This window comes from Thamnophis elegans, chromosome 11 (genome assembly GCF_009769535.1).
Source record: "Thamnophis elegans isolate rThaEle1 chromosome 11, rThaEle1.pri, whole genome shotgun sequence".
NCBI classification, from domain to species: domain Eukaryota; kingdom Metazoa; phylum Chordata; class Lepidosauria; order Squamata; family Colubridae; genus Thamnophis; species Thamnophis elegans.
Window position 1 is genome coordinate 36,186,368 of NC_045551.1, and position 23,031 is coordinate 36,209,398.

Below are 23,031 nucleotides of genomic sequence, written 5' to 3' on the forward strand. Positions count from 1 at the left end.
CTGAATCCTGAAACACTGGAGACTGCTATAGAGACAATTATTCAAGGGAAGTTGGGATTACCCTGAGGCCCTTACCTAACTAAATGCAAACACTTCACCCATGAGAATTTCTAAGAAACTGTCTTGAATATAATTTTGAAAGTATTTTATTTTCATCAAGTTCCAAGAGAACTAGTGATAAAAAAGGAAGAAGACTTTGTCAAACACTATCTAAAAATTTGGTACATTTGCTAGGCATTATATAGGATTGAAATCACAGAGGAACCTCTCTTCCCTTGCCTTTTACACCAGAGGTGGGTTGCTAATATTTTTACTACCATTTTTGGCATGCTCTCATGTGTGTGTGACACTTCTACGCATGTGCAAAAGCATTCAGGCGGGTGGGTGGAGCCTCCCACCGCTGCTATTACTGGTTCTGCCGATCCGGGCTAAACCGGCAGCAACCCACGTCTGTTCTATACCCTAGCATGTTCTCTTTCAGCTCTCCCTGAAAATGGATTTTTCTAATGTCAAGAAAATTAATTTTGGAAGCCAGTGTAGATGTCAACTAACTATTCTCCCACTCTCTAAGGTCAGACCTCCTATCTCAAATCTCAGATTGTAAAATGACTGTTCCACAGAGGGAAGCAAAATATTAAATGGAAATTTCAATAATCTTGACATTCATCACTGTTGATAATTCTGTGAGTCAGTGAAATGACTTATATCTTCGTCATCCTGGATTGTGCTTGTTTTCTTTTGTTGTGTTGTATGGATAAATGAACATGTTTGGTATGCAGATCAGAGGTGGGTTGCTCCCAGTTCAGTCAGGTTCAGCCTAATCGGTAATGGCAGCAGTGGCAGAATCCGCCCACCTGCCTGGACACTTCTGTGCATGTGTATGTGCAGAAGCAACGCACACACGAGAGAACATGCGCGCACACATGAGCAAACCGGTAGTGAAACTGATACAAACCCACCACTGATGGCAGATGCAGAATTTTCAATGCAATCTGTTCGAATGCATTGTCTTAAATTCAGCCATTTGTTCTTGCCTGTCATAGTTTTTATATGTCTTCTGCTTTATGACCCAGAGATTCATTGATTAAAGATGGTAAGATAGGCAGCATACAAGATTGATAAATAACAAAATAAGAAGTCTTGGCTTCAATGAAATCCTGCCAGAGTTTACCTTAGATTTTGTTCCTAGATGAGGCTGGGCCATTAAAGAGGACCTATAATTATGGTCCACATCTTCATTCTCTGCTATGATTTCCTAAATGCCTTTGCAGTCTTATAACACTGGAGACATTTTTATATAGTAGCTGTTGTTGCAGCAAAAAAGAAAGCATTAACATTGAGACTATGGTAGAATATAATTAAATGACCATGTCTTCTATATTTCAAAATATAAGTTGTATATGTGTGTGTGCATGTGTGTGTGTGTGTCCTTGTTTTAAAATCCCAAGTCCAAAATGTATGTAATAATAAAAAAAGAGAGATTTACTTCTGCAAGTTGAATCCATTTTTCTACATTATTTCTAGGTTTACTTAATATTAACAACATATTTCTGTGTATAATTAAACCATTTACTTTGGGGGTTTTTTCAATGCTGGTATGAAACAAATATTGCCTTATTTGCACAGGATCATTTATTTGGTGAACATGAATATGGAACTTGAATGGACATATTACATCTTAAACACAACCTTCTATTTCACAAAGTCATTCACTTTGGAGGTTACTGAGTATGGCAAAGCTGCCTTTTAATTTAATTGCAGTATAAATATGTCCCCAGCCACTCCTTAACCCAAAGCATACAGACAATATTATATCACAGTTAGAAGTATGGCTTAATATACAAAATATTAATATTTCATGGTGATCCTACTTTTAGCCTTGAGCACTAAAATAGAGTTTTGATGACAAATTGGGAACAATAGCAGTTTTTGGGCTAGTGATGATGTGACTCTTTCCCTGTACCCTATAGATATTGAATAGGCCTTCCCAGCTATTTGTGACCCTCCCAACTTCATTTTGTTCTCTCAGAATACCCCATGTTTGAACACCATGATTGTTCTGATGAAATTTTAAAGCAAATCTGACAATTTTTGGTGTTTATATTTTTAATCTTGGATTCATTATTCTGGTCCTGTCAAAATCTGAGTGCAATTGTGAGCAAGCAGCATATCTGAATATTATTAAGATATAACTTTTGTTAGAGATTATTACAGGATTTGGAAAACAGTGTTGTGATGGCAAAACTATGGCATGTGTGCCAGAAGTGGCACACAGCATCCTCCCTGAGAGCACGTGAGCCGTTGCCCCAGTTCCGCTCCACCGCGCATGCGTGTGTGCCTCCAGCCAGCCAGCTGGTCTTCAGGTCTCTACAGCGCATGTGCAGGGGTGCATGCCAGGAGGCGCATGCATATGCAGTGGGGCATGCAGGAGGCCATTCATGAATGCACAGGGGACAGGGCAGCCATGCACATATGTGCATGTGCACGCTTTGGGCACTCAGTCCGGAAAAGGTTAGCCATCGCTGAGATAGTGTATCTGTCCTGGATGGAATTCTATTTTTTGGAAGGATCAGGTCTCCCTTCTCCTCCCCCCCTGCACTTTGTACATATATTTGATGTCAAGACACATGCAAAGGGATGAGATGAGGATCATGAGATGAGATTAGGAGCCGAGGTGGCGCAGTGGTTAGGGTGCAGTACTGCAGGCCACTTCAGCTGACTGTTATCTGCAATTCAGCGGTTCTAATCTCACCGGCTGAAGGTTGACTCAGCCTTCCATCCTTCCGAGGTGGGTGAAATGAGGACCCAGACTGTGGGGGCAATATGCTGACTCTGTAAACCGCATAGAGGAGGCTGAAAGCCCTATGAAGCAGTATATAAGTCTAACTGCTATTGCTATTGCTACTGCTAAAACATTAAATCTGCCATTTTTCCCTGTTTTAATACCCAGTCCAGTTGCCACTGCTTATGGATAAATAGCATACGGAATTGTGGTGTTGAAGCCATATTTGTTAAAATTTGAGTGAAGGTAGATGATGCATATTCTTGGATGAGAACCCAAATAATTTACCGCGAATGTCAGAAGGCTTGTATGATGCAACGCAGAGAATGGAACTGAAAAAAATGCGTTAAAATTAAAATATGGAAGACTTCAGAGAAAATGCACTGAACAATGGCAGGCTGTTGAAAAAAAATTACAAAGATCATTTTATAAACTTAGGCAGACTGTTTACTAAAGATGAGGAAATGGAGAAAATCTAAGATGTGCAAGTACTGACAGAAAATAGAAGTAAGTGTTCTGATTTACATTGAAAGAAGTGAAAATGACAGTGAATAAGAGTGAGTTCCTGTTCGCTTTGTTACATGGGTGTGAGACTTGCATCTGTCAGAGGAAACTAAAAGATTAATAGAAATAATTGTGTGCTGAAGGAGTCCTGAATGAATGTGATTTAAAATAAAAAAATGGGCTATCAGTAAAAAGAAGGAATACATTGAAGTGGTTTCTTTATATAAAGAAGGTGAATGTGAATGAACTTGAAAAGCAACAAATGAAATAAAATGAATGGAGGGAGAAAAAGGAAAGTTCACAAAGTTGTACTTGGATGCAGTTGATGCAAATCTCAAAAAAAAATTGAGAATTTAAACAAAAAGCATCATAGAAAGCAGCATATAGATGAGTGGCAAACAAGGATAGAAAGATGAGAGAGAAATAATGGTGTCGGCAGAAATAAAATTTAGTTAGATTTTCTTTGTTCTTCTCCATGGGTGCCAGTGAGGGAAACAACATTTGAGGGGGAAGACCAAGGGTAAAATGCTACCGGTTCGAACTGGTTCACGCGAACTGGTAGTAAAAATGCTTTAAAAAGTTTTTTAAAATGTTCCGATCCAGCAGCACAGCTGATCGTCGGAACCTTTTTAAAAAAAGTTTTAAAAGTTGGCCATAGCCACCCAGTCACATGAGCCCCCCACCAAGTACACCCACAGAACCGGTAGGGAAAAATTTTGAATTTCACCACTGGGGAAGCCATGTGATGACACCTGCTTCATGACATCATGGTGCAAACTCTGCTCTTCCACTGTTGCGTTCAAATCAGAACAAAGCACATCTCCTGTCATTTTTTTTCATCAATATACTAAGGTACAGACATCGTGCTCTAATTTTGTCTCTTTCATTTTCTGCACTTTGCATAATATAATATAGCTCACCCTAAAATTAGATAACATAATGGGTATATATGTGTGCATGGTTCAGTAAATGACCTTAAGTCACTTTAAAAAGAAACTCCAAATTATATAAATGTTCTTTTCCACAAATAATCCATTCTAAAAAATAAATCATGTTATTCCATTAGAAAAAGAACAGTGGAAAGTTATAACTGTTCCAAACAATTGTTTAGAAAGTTGCAGAATTATAGATGTTGCACTTGATTTAAATTGGTTTATGTAGAGGAATAGAGGTGACTTTGCTTTGTTTTTGTCTTTACTAATGGATATTATTTATTCACAAAATTTGAGATTTGATGAGATTAGACTTTACAAAAAATGAGGTGTTGCTCTTGCTTCAACATCTACCTCCCATTTCAATTAAAAGCTAACATTACAGTGTTTCCTACTTCTGGCAGTTTCTGCTAGAACCGTACACTTATATGTTAATGTTGCTAAGATCAACTTTTATTTATCTACAGGCAGTCATTCCAAAGAGCGTTGTATATTTACTTTGCTTCTGAAATGTTACCACATTTAATTGCCTGATCTTATATGGGGTTGCAATCATAGTCATTAATTAGCAGGAAGGTGAGGGACAGCATCGTATCTTTACTATCTGTTATAGCTGCTTTAATGAGGAAAATACCTTCCATCATTTTAAGGCATCCTGTACTCTTCACAAATACAGCTTTGCTGTAGCATTTTCATTTAGACGGCGAACATCAAAGGAAATTGATGTCAGGTGTGAATAGAAGCTGTTTTCTCTCTCTTTGGAGAAGCTGAGTGTAGGTCTGGCTGAGTGGAATGAAGGGCAGCTCAAAACATTAGCGAAACTTCATATAATTAGGGTAAACTTTCAAGGATAAGTTATGCCCCAAGAATTATTTTTTTAAAAATTGTTTATAGCAATTTGCCACCCTGTGGCTAGAGCTAAGGATCTGTCAATGTTTTCATTTATCCAGCCGTATTTTTTATCAGAAAGTGAATTAATAATCATTTTTAAAAATGCTCATGGCTAACCTTTGACAATTTAAAGAAAAACACTTGCTTTATGTCTGTTTTCCTGTAAACTAGGGCAATGCAAATAACAGAATTGTATGTGTTTTGTATGTGTACATTCTTATGCTTCTTTCTATTCTTATTGCATTTGCATCAGTGGTGGGATATGACCGGTACACCCAGTACGGGCATATCGGTGTCTGCTGGAAGCACCAAGTACCATTCCAGTACAGTGCTGCGGTGGGCCCACCCACTCCTTAACTATATTTGAGCTGTTCGGGGCTTCCGCGCCTGGAACATACGGTGCTGAGCAGCTGGAGCATTGCAGAAGCATCATGAAGCATCACGGAGCATCACAGGCGGTAAGTACACATGCGCATACTGTGCACTTGTGCGCGCATGCTGCACGCATTCATACCAGTTGCACCGGGATCCGAAACCCACCACTGATTTGCATACAACCACCCAATGTCCCTGTTGGGTTAAATTGACAGATACAGTTGCTTGGATTTTTTTTAGGATTTTAGGATTTTATTAGTATTTATAGGCCGCCCTTTTCCCTGAGGGGACTCAGGGCGGCTTACATAAAATAAGGAAGGGAGGGTACAGACAATAGACGCAAACAATACATAAAAGTAAAATAGTAAGCAACATTCATTCATCATTCGGGTGGGGACATATTATCTTTATCCCCAGGCCTGACGGGCTAGCCAGGTCTTAAGGGCTGCGCGGAAGGTCTGGACGGTGGTGAGGGTACGAATCTCCACGGGGAGATCGTTCCAAAGGGTCGGAGCTACTACTGAAAAGGCTCTCCTCCGTGTGGTTGCCAGTCGGCACTGACTGGCAGATGGAACTCGGAGGAGGCCTAATCTATGCGATCTAATTGGTCGCAGGGAGGTAATTGGCAGGAGGCGGTCTCTCAAATGGATCCATTTGAAGCTGCAATCTAACAGCTCTGTTCTTACAGAGATGACTGAGGGATTTTGTCATCATTAATCATGATCCCTCTGAGCCACCTGAGAAGGTTGGGCATTGGAAGCACTATCCTTCAAGGATTGTCTTTCTTCAGTGGTTGCTTCCAGCCAATGTTGATATTGGAGGAAACGTTGATAGTTAGGCGTCTGCTATGTGAATCAACCTCTAGGATAGGTTAACCATCAGTATGGGCTTAAGTTTTATCAGACTATGGATGACATTCAGTTGAACATCTCTGCTCCAAACTATCCAAGCGATATGGATGAAGTATGCAGAGGCTGTGGAGGTATAAATAGGGAATAATTTTCTTTCTTTCTTTATCTCTCTCATTCTCTCTTTTTCTCTCTCTCTCTCTCTCTTTCTTTCCCCTTTAGGAAACAACGTTTAGAAAAAGACCAATAAAGGCTGTGCATACTTTAAAAATGATTAGGAAGAATTGTTTTGAACTTGATATCAGCATTTTTTTGTTGTGCATTATAGCAGCTATTTTCTTTCACAATCGTTTGGGAAAAAAAGACCAGATGTTTTTCATGTTTTAAATGAATCAACTCTATAAAGCAGCCACACCCTTTTTTTAAAAAAGCCACCCACTGGGAATACCAGAAAGATGCTATGCTCACACTTACATAAACACTTTTTCCCCAAAATCAGTTTGAATTTTGTACAACTACATCAGACTAAAATAAGCCCTCTAAGGTTAAACTGGGCCAATAAAATAATCTGACTCTGGAAACCTGTTTTTTATTATTATTATTATTATTCCATTGAGAATTTAGCTAACATTCTGAGAATATGGTGTAATTATTTTATTTTATTTTTCTCATATACAGTTTCCTTAAAAAGATAAAATCACTTTGCAAATTTTTTAAACAAATACAATACAATACAATAGCAGAGTTGGAAGGGACCTTGGAAGTCTTCTAGTCCAACCCCCTGCCTAGGCAGGAAACCCTATACTGTTTCAGACAAATGACTATTCAACATCTTCTTAAAGACTTCCAGTGTTGGGGCATTCACAACTTCTGGAGGCAAGCTGTTCTACTGATTAATTGTTCTAACTGTCAGGAAATTTCTCCTCAGTTCTAAGTTGCTTCTCTCCTTGATTAGTTTCCACCCATTGCTTCTTGTTCTACCCTCAGGTGCCTTGGAAAATAGTTTGACTCCCTCTTCTTTGTGGCAACCTCTGAGATATTGGAACACTGCTATCATGTCTCCCCTAGTTCTTCTTTCTATTAAACTAGACATACCCAGTTCCTGCAACCGTTCTTCATAGGTTTTAGTCTCCAGTCCTCTAATCATCTTTGTTGCTCTTCTCTGCACTCTTTCTAGAGTCTCCACATCACTCCAGATCTAGTCATATGATGATTTGCTTAATGACCACATCACTTAGTTTGTGGTCATAAGTTGAGGACTACTTGTGTGATACATTCTGAAACTATACCAAAGGACAAAAGATGGTGTTTGAATCAATGTAGAAATATGGAGAAAGCAAAGAGAGTTTGCTTGCAATGATAGAAAGGCTGCAGAGATATAGATTAGATTTAATTTGTATTCTCTTTTTTCTTCTAAAGAATTACATCTTCATTTTCTTCTGTTTGCATAATACTGCTTATTTTAAATGATATTATATAGTGGACTGTTCTGACCCCCCCCCCCCTTGACGGCTCGTTAAGGCAACTTAAAAGAAAGTCTGTCTTTATCAGTTTTCAGTTCAAACTGGCTTCGAGCCCAGAAAATAACATAAACACAAATCTCCGATAAGAATTCAAAACAAAAGCTCTTACAAACACTGCAGTTCTTCCACAGTCTTCACAGATCAGGTTTACATGAAACACCAAAACACTATCCAAGTTTAACAGGCATAAATCATGATTAGTAATCACACAATGTTTTACCAAACACAGAACACACGAAGGAACGTTGACTCCAGCGACTGGGGCATGGCAGCATCTGTCCTTTTATCCCCAAACCTCCTCCCACAAGCCCCAGCTGCATACTGAATTTTGTATCCCGAAAAAACTCTCAGCAGAACTGCTGAGTCACAACACTGAATTTTGTATCCCGAAAAACTCTCAGCAGAACTGCTGAGTCACAAGACTATCCCCCACTGCAGGGCCCTTTCCCGGAGTCCGATGGTTTCCCTTGGTGCCTTTTTCATGAATCCCAAACCTCTGGAGGCATAGCCCCATTGAATCAGAACTCTTTCGGTATCCGGTGGCCACCATGTTTCCTTCCACTCTCCCCGGCGTCAACACCCCATCCAGGGACATCCACCCTCCACAAGCCCAACTCACCACCCCACCTACGATCGGAGGTTGATGGCAGCTCTACCGACTGTGGCTGAGCCTTCACTCCCTGTCTAGGGTCCTCCACCCTCTGTAAGGCTGACCCACCAACCCCCTTTCCGTCGGAGGTTGACGGCAGCTCTACCGACTTCGGCCAAGCCTTCACTTCCTTTTTGGGGTCCTCCACCCTCTGCAAGGCAGACCCACCAACCCCCTTTCCGTTGGAGGTTGACGGCAGCTCTGCCGACTTTGGCCGAGCCTTAACACCCTGTCCAGGGTCCTCCACCTTCTGCAAGGCCGACCCACCAGCCCCCTTTCCATCGGAGGTTGTTGGCACCTCTACCGACTTTGGCCGAGCCACCATGCAATCCCCTCCCGCAGAGTCTTTCCCCCGGCTTCGATGATCGGGGTGTGGCCCAGAAGGGTTGGTGACGGCCTCCTCAGAACATGGTTCAAGACCCCGGCACCCCACTGGGAACCCAGAGACAAAGTCCAATGCTGCAGGAACCGTAGTTGACAAAGACTGGAATCTCGGTGGAGTTCTCTTTGTAGACCTGGCCCAATGACACTGGGCACATGACTGCACGGACCTCCATACATCATCTTTCAGATGGGGCCACCAAAATTGACGGGAGGCCAGACGCAACATCCGAACAAACCCCCAATGTCTTGATGCAGACGCACAATGAATCTGCGAGAGCACCTGTCGACGGATGTGCCCTGCAGGAAATAGACCAAGCCCCAACACTTCAAAAGATCCCCTTCCAAAGTCCATGGGGATGCCGGCCTCACTTCCGCCTTTTGTCGCTCCACCCAGTCGTCACCCTGCTGTGCATCCTATACCAGAGACTGCATGTTCCTGGGATGACAAACGGCAGCGCAGGTTGCAACGGGTAGAACAGTCCGAGGTGGAAGCGAGTTCGCAGGGTCGGAGTTCTTTACTTTACTCGGCAGGGCATCCGCCCTGGAACTCCACACCCCCTGAACGCACGCTATCTTGTGCGAATGGGGTATCATGGCCACACCAACGTTGGTTGTCTGACTTGATTGTGTGTTGCTGAGGAACGGTTGCAGTCTGTGCAGCCCTTCGGTTCTTCTTGGGGCAGCTCCCTGCCAGGTGTCCAAGATCCCCACAGTAAAAACACAATCCCTCTGCACGTCTTCTGTTCCTCTCTGTCCGTGACACCCGAGGTCGGACAGCACCCAACTCCATGGGCTCCTCCCAGTCCACTGCAGTCTCTTGCTGAACTGGCATGCTGGTGGTTTCCTGGAATACCCGGCGAGGCCTTCACCTCTGCAGCCGGGCGTCTATCCGGAGGCACAGGTGGACCAACGCGTCCAATGTCGGTGGCCTGTCCACCCTCGCCAGTTCATCCTGCAAGGCCTCAGACAATCCATCTTGGAATGTGTCCATTAAAGCAGGTTCAGTCCATGTGGAATCTTGGCTACGTAGCCTGAATTCAGACACATATTCTTGCAATGACCCAGTACCCTTCTGCAAGGATTTCAAACTTCTGGCAGCTGTTTCCCCTTTGATCAGATCTTCAAACATCCATTTGAAGTGCTGGCAGAAGCCCTGGAAGTCATCCAGCAGAGGGCTCTGTTGCACTAAAAAGGGAGTGGCCCACCGGGCAGCCGTGCCTAAGAGCAAACTGATCATGAATCCCACCTTCGTCCGGTCAGTGGGAAAGTTCTCCACTCTCAGGCTAATAAACAGCTGGCATTGTCCCAGAAATGCAGTAAACATAGCCAAACTTCCATCATATTTATCTGGCATGGCAATTGGGCACTTCCTCCTTGGCTGGGGGGGTCTTGCAGCTCTCTGCAACTGCTGAATTTGATCTGACAGGACAGCCATTTTCTGCGCGAGTTGCATCTGTGTAGCCTGTAATTGTTCCATAGTTAATGAAATGGAGGCTTATTTGGCTGGAGTCAATCTGTTCTGACCCCCCCCCCCTTGACGGCTCATTAACAAACGCAGGCAGGCAACTTAAAAGGAAGTCTGTCTTTATCAGTTTTCAGTTCAAACTGGCTTCAAGCCCATAAAATAACATAAACACAAATCTCCGATAAGAATTCAAAAACAAAAGCTGTTACAAACGCTGCAGTTCTTCCACAGTCTTCACAGATCAGGTTTACATGAAACACCAAAGCACTATCCAAGTGTAACAGGCATAAATCACGATTAGTAATCACACAATGTTTTACCAAACACGGAACACATGAAGGAAAGTTGACTCCAGCGACTGGGGCGTGGCAGCATCTGTCCTTTTACCCCCAAACCTCCTCCCACAAGCCCCAGCTGCATACTGAATTTTGTATCCCGAAAAAACTCTCAGCAGAACTCCTGAGTCACAACAGTGGACTAAGGTTTTATTTAGGTCAGATTTATTTATTTAGCATATGGCATATCATCCAGGGGCTAATATTTCACTTAGATTAGTGAAACACAATAAAATGTAAATATTAAAAAGACCTATGTTCAAAAAACAATGTCTAGGCCAGGGCTGCCAAACCAAGTCATCATGGTGGCAACACATGTTGTATCAGTACTTTTTTCTCCTTTGCCAAATCGGGCGTGAGCATGGTCAACACGTGACATATCTAACCTGTGGGCCACAACTTTAACAGCCCTAGTCTAGGCTGTCTAATCATTGAAGTGCAGCATTGTTTATATTAAAAAAAACCAGATACTGGACCGGTATATGCTCTCAATTTACAGGTGGTCACAATGTTGTTTGATGAGAGATTCTGCAGTCACATTGAGGGGCGGGCCTACCTGCAATTTCTGCTACTGGTTCGAGTGAACTGGTCCATACTAGCTGAATATAACCTCTGATCATCCTTAATTTGTTTATTCATTTGGTTTATTACTTGCCAATTGGATTTTTTGGTCTATGCTTATTGGGAGCATTTGGGACAGGCAATTTTAGTGGGAGAAGGCAGGCTTTAAAGATAGCAATAGCACTTAGACTTATATACCGCTTTACAGATGATAACTAGTATCCAGTATCTCACCCAAAAGGCTATTGTGAACTAGTATAGTTCATGGAACACATTCATGGAATGTTATTTATGCTTTGGGTCAATTCAGCTATTATTAATCTATATATTAAAAATCCTAATTAGTATAGATTTATACGAATAAATATCCCATTTATATGAATGAAGATGAGAAACGCCAAAATGATTTTTTTTTCCTTTTTGAAAATAAAACAACAACAACAAAATCAGGCTTTGCATATGACATCACTCACTTATTTGTCAATTAAAGAGCAAATTCTAATCCTAAAATTGTATTACTGTGGTACGTACTAAGTTATGGTTCTGGGTCAACAGAATTCATATAGGCTTCCAATATTAACCCCTTGCTGATACTAATTATGCATGTTTTATTTTAACATAGGAGACCATTTCCAGCATGAGATTAAAGTGACCATGATATTACTAAGGAATCCTTGAAATAGTAATTTATTATGTCAAGTGTTTTAGTGGATAAATTTTGTTGTGTGAAAAGCAGGCATTTGGCAAGATGTGTAGTTGAAGCACATTAATTGGTTGCATCCTTTAGAGCAAGAATATGTATTTGTGTTATTTATTTGTTTGTGTTCAAGTGCTTTTAGTCCACTTCAATCATCCATCACCAAGGGGACACCAGCAGTTTAATGTGTTTCTACACTCTTCAGTTTTCTAAATAGCAGAAACCTTAAAGTTCCATTTGCAATGGCCAAAAAATGGAGAACAAGTTAAGCCAGTAGCAGTTGTTTTCTTCAAATGAGATAATTCTGAACATGTATAGCGTTTGTGAAATATTTAGTAACATATTAACAGATTAGTGCAAGTTACAAGGCATTCCCACAGAGTAAGCAGATCTGCTCTCCTTTTCAGGCACCTGTAGGCTAAGGTGACCAGATTTTCAGATTGGTAAAGAGGGACACCTTTGACCGAAGCGGGGGGGGGGGCTTGATTAAAAATTTTATACAGAGCAACAAACTTTTTCATATAACGCAAAAATAGTATTGTAATTTTTTTTATTTCAACATAACTACAATTTACAAATATAAATTGTAACTCTTGCCAAACATCAACATTTTGATCGCGTGACCATGAGGATGCTGCAATGGTCGCTAAGTGTGAAAATGGTCGCTAAGTGTGAAAAATGGTCATCATGGTCAATATTAAAATGGTGAAATTAATCAGGGAAATATTTTTCAAAGAAACTTTATCACCATTTTTTCCACACGAGCCAACCTCCAACCTCCGTGCCCCTCCCCTCCGGAAAATCCAGGAAGTAACACTCGCGGCTTCTCTAGCCAAGCATTTCCTGGAGCTCTATGGTACTTGGTCATTTTTTCTTATAAAATGAGGTAAAAGGGGCACAGGGGAGGGGTCTGTTTTGTTGCTTTAACATTTTAATATCTTCAATGAAAGTACTGAGACAGAGAGAGAGGTTAGTTAGACAGAGTGTCTTTTGTCTTCCCCCGGTTAGGATTTCTTAAGCAAATCCACTGGGCTTTCAACATGAAGCCAGAAAATCAGGACTTTTTAAAAACACCCCGGGACATGGGACAAATTGTTATAAAGCATGATTGTCCCGCTGAAATTGGGACGTCTGGTCACCTTAGTTATATACCATCAAGACATTCTCTAATCTTAGTTGACCACATACATTTTTTAATGAACATCTGGGTCAGGGTTGGGTTGCTGCCGGCATTACTGCTGGTTTGGTGCACAAAACATTTTTTGTGCATGCCAAACATTTGCACCTAAAAAGGTCTGTGTATGCACAAAATGTTAAAAAAGGGGAAAAATTATATTTCTTCAATGAAAATTGTTCTGCGCATGCACAGAACCCAAAATCAAGATGGTGCCACTGTAGAAAAACTGGTTCAGGGATGTGGCAGGCCTGGGTCACTGCCAGTTCCAGCGAACCAGGCCACCAAATTACTACTGGCTGAACCGGTAGGAACCCACCTCTGATCTGGGTCTAACCTGGTGCTTCAAACCTTCCAATGACACACTCATTGCATTGTAAATGAATCCATCCATTTTTCTGCTGATCACCTTTTCTCTTCCCTTTCATTTTTAGAACCTTTTTCAGACAAGTATGTTTTTTTCATAATTTGTAATCAAATAATTTGAATTCTGTCATGTATGCCTCAAGTGAGAACTCTAGATTGATTTTGTTGTTGATGATGATGATAATTATGCATTTGTATGTTTTCTTGGCTGTCCAAGTATTTACAGAAGTCTTCTCCAACATTATTGGTTAAAAGTGTGGCCAATACTGCAAAATTTCATAAGTTTTATCCAGCCTTATTACATATTACTTTAATTTATTTATTTTTATTTCTTCCTTTTTATCATCATTGGAAAGATAAAAAAGATTGAACAAAACAGAACATTTTAAAGAATTAATATAAAACCAAATGATACTAGAGAAATAGTATTGCAAATGTAATTAACAGTTAAAATTTAAAAATAAAAGAGAAATGACTTTTCCTTCAGCCCTTTTTTGAGGGAGGAAAAATTAAAACCCAAATGCTAGATTTTAAGCGCTAACAATTTTTCCACTGGTCATAATTACTCAGTCAGAATTTTAAAAATTCCACAAGCACATTCAGAGAAGGAGAACAGGAAGAACCTCTAGGTCAAGTCTTTTTGAAAGAATGCCAAATGTCTTTGTGTCCAGTTATTTATGGTTTCAGATAATTGTACAGAAAATATCAAATTTGCATAGTGTGATTATTGCTGATTATTTATCCAGCAGTCAAAATGTTTCAGTGGTTCCTAGGATGACAGATTGACAAGTACTTAAAACTCATTCATTTTATGAAATTTGCATGTAATTAGGCAATAATGAAGGGGATGTTTGTGGACAGCGGATTATACTACAATATGCTGGAAGGGATTCAAATGCTTGACAAAGTGTTAGCACTTATCTTCAGTTTCAACTAAGTCTTGAATATTTGGTTTTTAAAAAGAACAGAAACGAGAAGAAGAATGAAATGGCTAGGAAGATTTTAAAATGCATCAATGAAATATAACATTTTTCCAACCCCAATGTACCTTCCTGTTGTGGCATTGCGAGAAATTATCTATTCCATTTTTTTATTTATGCCACAATCAATGAAGCACATGTTTAATCTTTTTGCAGCCAAATACATAGCAATTTTTCTGGGAAGATTCCACAAAACACAATTTCTCTTACTTTATAAAGTCATGGTTACCTGATTTAAGCTTGTACTTTTCTAAGATTTATATAGATCAAAGGCTCTGTTCACACTGTATGCAAAAGCAAGAATTTTAACATTTTAGTATTCTATTGTCCTGCAGGGAGATCAAGAAACAGACCCTAGGATAGGACTATGCAGATGAAAAGGTGCATATAGATAGATATAAATAGCAGAAGATCAGCAAAACTTGCTTTCTACCTTTGATAGAGTAATCCTTGCTGAATTTCCGTAGAAGACAATGATAATCCTATGGATGGTGTACAAAGACATACTGTACTACTGATTAGTATTTGCTGTGTGTAACCCCTTTTTATTGTAGATACACATCATGGGATCACATCTGACCAACAAAGAGGTATTTCCACTTGCATTGTATTCATTTTTAAATCAGATAGATTGGATTTTTGCTGCCCCTCTATTACTGGGTTGCTTTATATTTTATTTTATAAACTTGCTTCATGAAAGCCTTAGAAAAATACATTTTTAAAATTAAGTGTAATGGTGGATTAGCATTTTGAAGAGAGTGTAAGGCAGTGATAAGTGAGGTTTAAGATAGATAGGACCAGAATCTGTAAGGGATATATTCTGAACATGTTTAAACAGTAGAACAGATAGAATTAGACTGAAATTCACTGTACTTTATGCTCAGTTTAAAAAAAGCACAAAGTGAAGAGTTGTGCCACTGTGGTTCAACAATTCACTACTACAATTTGGACGATCCTTTGGACATGTCTGCAAAGCAGAGGTGGTATTCAGCAGGTTCTGACCAGTTCTGGAGAACCAGTAGCGGAAATTTTGTGTAGTTCAGAGAACCAGTAAATACTATCTCTGACTGGCCCTGCATCCATCTATTCTCTGCCTTCTGAGTCCCAGCTGATCAGGAAGAAATTGAGATTTTGCAGTAACCTTCCCCTGGAGGGAATGGAGATTTTACAGTATCCTTTCCCTGCCATGCCCACCAAGCCATGCCCACCAAACCAAGTCACACCCACAGAACCAGTAGTAAAAAAATTTGAATCCCACCACTGCTGCAAAGGGTATGCGGATGCATGCAACCATGTCAAATTGCCCAATCCTAGTCACGAGGAATTCAAATAAATCCATTTTAAAAGATTATGTGTAATTTGTGTTATCATTTATGAAGTCTTTCAAGTGCTGGTTATGGGAGTGGGAGGTCCCAGTGAACTGGAGACATTTTTCAATCCACTGTAGTAGATCTTTTTACTCTCTCTGTGTGGTTTGTATATTTTAATTGTTATTTTTTTGTTTTAATAGTCTTTTTATATTTTTTATAGAGCCGAGGTGGCACAGTGGTTAAATGCAGCACTGCAGGCTACTTCAGCTGACTGCAGTTCTGCAGTTCGGCTGTTCAAATCTCACCGGCTCAGGGTTGACTCAGCCTTCCATCCTTCCGAGGTGGGTAAAATGAGGACCCGGATTGTTGTTGGGGGTGATATGCTGACTCTGTAAACCGCTTAGAGAGGGCTGAAAGCCCTATGAAGCGGTATATAAGTCTAACTGCTATTGCTATTGCTATTGCTATTGCTATTATAATGATTATTTTATATATTTAGCATTTCATTGATTCCTGTGCAGTGCCCAGAGTTGCTTTTTGTTGAATGAGCAACATTATGAATGAGATTAATCAATTAAATAAGTAAAAATAAGATCAATAATATCTAGCAACATTTATTCTTTGATAGATAGGCAGCTAGGAAGAAGGAACTGTTATTTCACAAGGGCATATTTTGACAACATCCCTAGAAACTATAAAGAAGAAAAACCAAGAGAAGTTATCTATGTATTAAATTTAAACATGCATTTTAAAAAAACAGGGACAGCTGGAGGATATGCTACCATTTCAATCAATTAAATGAAGGAGTTAGATTAATGAATGATCATCAACCACTGATAATATATGACTTTTAAATTTATACAATTTTTTTACTTATAAGCAAAATATATTGTGCAAAATTATTGTGGAGGAAAATGCATAATGAACCTGATATAGCATATTACATTCAACCTTGTTCCTACTAACAAATATTGTGTAGACACTTAAATGGATTCTTGCAAGATGAAAAATATCTGTGTGAACTGAGAAACCATTTGATGCTAGATTTTGACCAGATTCTAAATGGTCTATAGCAGGAAAAGCTTATTTGTGTTACATATCAATTGTAGATTTTATGTACTTGCAGGAGCATATGTTAGAAGTCAAAACTTCAATATACTGTACATGGAGCCTCAAAACTCTCCTGCTATTTTTAGGTGATTGATGATGTCATATTCAGTGCAAAAATAAAATTCAACTGCCAATCTAGTGAGATGCAATAGCAATAGTACTTAGACTTATGCATTGCCCCATAGTGCTTTACAGCACTATCTAGGTGGTTTACAATGTTGGCATATTGCACCCAACAATCTAGGTCATCTTTTTATTGACCTTGGAAGGATGGAAGGCTGAGTCAACTTCAGCCAGTCAGGATTGAACTCCTGGTTGTGGGCAGAGTTAGCCCTGCAATACTGCATTCTAACCACTGTGCCACCTTCTTGTCCCACACTCCATCTTGTCCTTTTCTTCAAGTTGTACAAAACTCAAATCAATCCACAGCAGAGCACACATTTCCCAGTGCAACATCTAAATAGGCTGGAAGACTTTGCTCTAAAATCTAGAATAAGTGTTTGATAGCATAGACCAATTATAGTATGCTCTTGAGTCTAGATTTTAGCCTTATTCATCCCTTACCTGCAATGGTCAAAGGCAAGAAATTTGAGACTTGCATGTCAAAACACCTATAGATCTAGAACACTTAATGTATACAATAAGGTGAGAATTCAATTAAAATTGATGTAGGATATTTATTTCAAACAAGATTTACACATTTCTGTTTCGCATTAGCATGTCTTAATCAATGACTGCTGATGGAATGCCCTGCAGTGACTTTTACATATTGTGTCTGTGTTTTTGTTCTGTGTTGTTTCTGCTAAAGTCACTAATGTCAGCAGGATTATTAAGAATGCTTTATTCCAAGATGTATTGTTTGCTTGGCCTACCAAGGCACATAGGTTATAAAATAAGTCATAATGAACAAGTAAACTATTTTTTGCATGCCAATTATGATCAATAAGACAAGCTTTCTTTTCAACTTTGAATAGCATCTTAAACTGACTAGGCAGGAAGGATGGGAAAACAATGTTAGGATCCCTAATGGGCATTTCTCAATGAATTATATCCATGGTATTCTCAATAGCCTTATGTAATCTGAATTAATTACTAAACCTATTCCCTTCATTCTCTAATTAACTCATCCTACTGAAAGTAATTCTCCTCTTTAAATTTGCTCATTTAAAATTCAGCATATTCATCAGGTCTGGGACTCAGGAAAAGTGAGATCTGTTATCGGACAGAGAGCGCTTAAATTTTACCTCAGGTATGTAAACTCTCTAGCCTTTCTTTGTCTGCAGACACTTACTGGAAGTTGCAGCCTCTATAAACGTCCCTGGGAATAGAGCTTAGAAATATTGTCCAAGCCCCATTTTGAAGCAAAGCAACTTGGTTGTCAACCTTGCCTGGGCTAACTTGCAAATGGAATCAACTGGGAAACATACAGAATTTTGCAAGTTATTCAGTCATGTGATATGTCAGTACAGAACATACAAAGCTATGCATTAAATTTTCATCCATTACTAAAATATATTTTTGTTCATTAGAAATTACAGAAATGAATAATTGGGAGGTAATATTTTCTAACTACAGAAGCTAGAATTTGAAGTGAAATTAGTCATTTGTTTTAGAAAAGCAATTGGCAGTGAGTACTTTTGAGTATGTTAAAGTTGTACATTTAAAAAGTCAACTTTTAAGTATTACTAGAAAATGACACTTTTTGACTTTAAGATCTACAAATTTGACATGTTGCTTTGAGAAAGACAAACCAAGATTTCACTATGCTTCCAATAAACATGAACAGTAATATTTTGCATTAATCATGTATTAATATAATAGGATACTAATATACATTTCTTTAAAACTCTACTTCATTAATTGGTTAGAACAGGATACTCCATCCCTTTTTTCCCCAGATCGTTTATAGATTTTTTCACTTCTGTATTGATATTAATTTTCTTAACTTTTCACAACAAAATTATCTCTGAGTTTCCGATATTGCTAATCCGTCAGGCTCAAATTGTAAAATCAAAAGATGTTTAATAGAATTTTGCTATTCATTGGTTTTAGACAATCCAACTTCTTTTTTGCATCAAAAACATCAAGTTTTAAAAGGCTGCTTAACAATAAAGTGATCCAAATTATTAATGCCAATTTTTGTATATGATCTCAAATTAAGATGAGTTCATACCAACTGCAAGTCTATAATACTATAGATTTTTTACAAATATCTGTAAAAAGCTTAGAATCAATAGGAAGTATATCAGATTTATCTCAATTAATAATATATCCTGCTGTTTCCAATATGGCAAACTTAAATTCTTCTCCAACTGTTTTGATACTCAAAATGTCCTTGGACGGCCTAATTAAGAAAGTTATATGTATATGGTATGTGTTATCCCTTACTTTAAAAGATTTTATCTTCTTACCTACTAACAATTGTTTAATGTTAACATCTGTATCTTTATCTGTAGCTAAAAATTATACAGAAATGTAATTTCATATTTATTTTATCATTCCTTCCTGTCAACTAAGACCAAGCTGTAATAGTTCAGCCAGGCAAATGTTTTATACACAATACACACAAATAAGACATACATTGGTTTAATGTAATTAAGAGCAATTGCGGTGTAATTAGCTTTATAATTATCTATTTTTTCCTGTGAAAGAACTATTCTATATGTCCAAGAGGCCTGAGGGCACTATGTTATGCAAAACAAATATTTCAGCAGAAAATATACAGCAGAATTTATTAATATCATGAATTACAAAAGGAATGTTAATTAGTATAATAAATAGCTAAGGAAAATAGACTGGTCCATATAGTATGGCCTGACATCAACATTGTTTCTCCCAAATAGCTAGTGAATCTTATGGCGTTAAATGTACTGAATTACAAATCTAGAGGGAGCCGGATGTCAACTTGTAAAGCATTACCATGACTATTATCAAGTTGACATTGGAGGGTTAAAGTTGACATTGGATTCCATGCATTACAAAGATACACCCGGTGTTCCATAGTAGCAAAACCCATGATCAGATCCATTCTGAGACCACTATTCCAGGAACCCCCAGGCCCTGTGGTCATAGGGGGCCAAACCCATTATGGTTCAATGAGTCCTTGATTCGAGGTGGCACAGTAGACAACTCCAATACTTAATCAAGGGGAAGGGCTACCCCTTATCAGAGGCATCTTGGGTAAAATGTAGGAATATCCAAGCTGATCACCTTATAGCAAAATTCCATGCAGAAAATCCAGGCAAGCCTGGGGGAGGAACACATCCCTAAATTATATACCTGTACTTAAATTGTTTTTGTGTCACACAGGTCACTTTCGGGAAGTGAGGGGAGCCAGATGTCAACTTGTAAAGTGTTACCATGACTATTATCAAGTTGACATTGGAGGGAGGATTCCATGCATACCTTCAGCCAGAGTCAGATCTCATATTTCTACAACCTCGTTGGTGTATATGATTTATGACACAGACTGAGGGAGGCGAGAGTTAGGGGTAAAGTGCAAAGACCAATAACAAGGAATCACTTTCGGCTCCACAGAAGAACATGCCAAAATGTTGATCCTAATAAATGACTGGATTTCTTTTGAACTTTGTCTCAAGATTCATAAATTAATTAGGTCATCTTTTGGAAACTTCATGGAGAGCTGAAACTGGCTTTTAAAATCTATCAAGATTTCTGGGTTTCCTGAATCCCAGGTTCTCCAAGCACTCCCCTAATGTTTGGGTGCTTGAAGGGAAAATCAGGCAACTATGAATGGAGAGAGAGACTGATTGCAGCTGGAGGTATATGGCTAGCTCCAGACATCAAAGCTCCAGACAGCTAAGCTGCGATGCCTTTGTCAGTGGCAGAAGCAAGAAAGGATGAGTACCAGTGGAAATTAGCCCCTAAGGCAGCTGAATTTGAGTTCCTTTTCCCTAGTCCCCAGATACAGGGAAGGGTCTCAAGTGAGCTGGCATGGGTGGACTGGAGGTGGGACTGGGCACAAGCCAGGCTACCAAAGCCCCAGATGAAATCCCTGGGGTGTGCAATAGAGCAACAGAGGGAGGATTTTTACCGGACCAAACTTGCTGACCACCCTTACTATTATGCTGCCAAAAAGAGAGGGGAAGGACATCTGATCCTGTTGAGGGGAGGAGATGCAGACTGGAGTGCAGCCCCCCTCCTTCACCCAATAGAAGGAGAAGGAGCCCGAAACTGCAACCAGTGCCTCTCCCATGCAGCAGGCAGGCTGCCCAGGGCAGGCAAACCCCTCCCTTCCTCCGAACTAGAGGTGAAGAAGATGGCCAGCCATATCAGGCACAAGCATACAGAGGCTGACAGGAGGTTGGAGGAGTAGGGCTGAATGAACTGCCCCAATTCAGAGAAAGGTTTGACAGGGACTCTATTCCTTGATTCAGCTGATATCCACTTAGAATGCTATGGGCACCTCAACCCATCCCCCAGAGCCATGGTGAATATAAGAGAAGCAAAGGAATGATTAGCAGCCTTCCACAAGAGGAGAGCCCCTCAACTGCAAGACATAGATGACTTCCTGCAACTGCTAGAGGCCAGATTTGAGGAGGTGGAGGAGGACCCATATGCAGAAGAGAAACTCAGCAACCCAAAGCAGAAGGGCCACCCCATCAAAGAGCACATCCATGAATTTAGAAGGGTCATAGGAAGGCTACCCCCTTTACCAGACCGGCTGCTGGTGCATTTTTTTTTCCAGAACAAGCCTGGAAAAGCAAATTGCCCAGGTAACTGCACACTGTGACATCCCAAATCGACACTCCGAGTGGTTCTGAGTAGCAACAAAAGTCAATAGCAGGCTGTGGGCCATGAGAAAGCAACCGGACACAAAAGCGAGAGGTCAACCTGACCTGAAACCACCCAGTCGATGGGGAACTATAGCACCACAGTGGGCCCTGAGACCATCCCTCCCTCAAAGTCTGCTGAAATGCTACAGATGCAAGGGATGGGCACATGGCAGCTGCATGCCCAACCCCAGCCCCCACAAGGCCAGACCCACTGCTCAGGGCACGACCAGAACGAGGCCCCAAATGAATGACCAACATGTCCGGGAAAGCTCTCCAGGCTGCAGAGGCCCCTTCACCCTCAGGCAAAAGTGGTGGAACCCCAGGCAATGACAACTAGTCGCCCGAATCATATGATAGCGAGGACGAGGGAGAAAATGACCCAATGGTGAGTGAACCAATTAATTCTTTCCTTTTTCCAATATGTCTCACAGTTCCAAAAACAGGAAGCCAGGGGGATTTTCAAGCCCTAATAGACTCAGGCTGCACGAGGTGCTTGATCAACCTAACCACAGTCCTGAAACTGGGGATCAGAGCAAAAAGACTGGCCCACCCAATCCGGTTTGAATGGGTCGATGGGTCCCTGATGGGAGGAGCCTATGCCACCCACCTGACCGAACCAGTGAGGCTAAAGCTAGTAGATCACTGGGAAGTAATTCAATTCATAATAGCCTCCAAAATGACAGACGCAATCATACTGGGACTTTCCTGGGTAGACAAGTGGGGACCGACCATCTAGTGGCAAGGGAGAACCTGCAGACTTAGGATATCAAGGGGCCCCCAACCCCTCCCACGCCAGCTAGAAGAAACACCACCCACACAGGAAACCCCCCAAAAGAACCCCCCAGAACAACTGGCAACCACATCCGAAAAAACCCTGACAAAACCCCAGAGACCGAAAAGATCCTGAGGGAATATCAGGACCTTTCAAATGTATTCAGCGAGGCTTAGTATGATGTTCTGCCTCCCCACTGTGAGAGAGACTGCGCCATCAAAATCATCCCCGGGGCAAAACTACCCAAGCCCAACCTGTACGCCATGATGCCCTGGGAAATGCAAGAAATGCGCAAATACATAGACAAAAACCTAGAAAGGTTCAATGAAGACTCAATGAACCAGCGGCGCCAGTGCTCTTCAAAGAAAAAGAAAAAGAAAAAAAAGATGGAACTATGAGATTGTCTGTGGACCTTCGAGGGATAAATGGGATAAACTTCACACTACAATCCATGATGTTTAGACTATGATGTTGGGTTTCTGGAAGTGGTTCAATACCACTTGAAAATCTTGTTGACATCCCTTGTGTTTTCCTTACTTTATTTTTCTATGGACCTTCCTGTAAATGAAGTCATTGG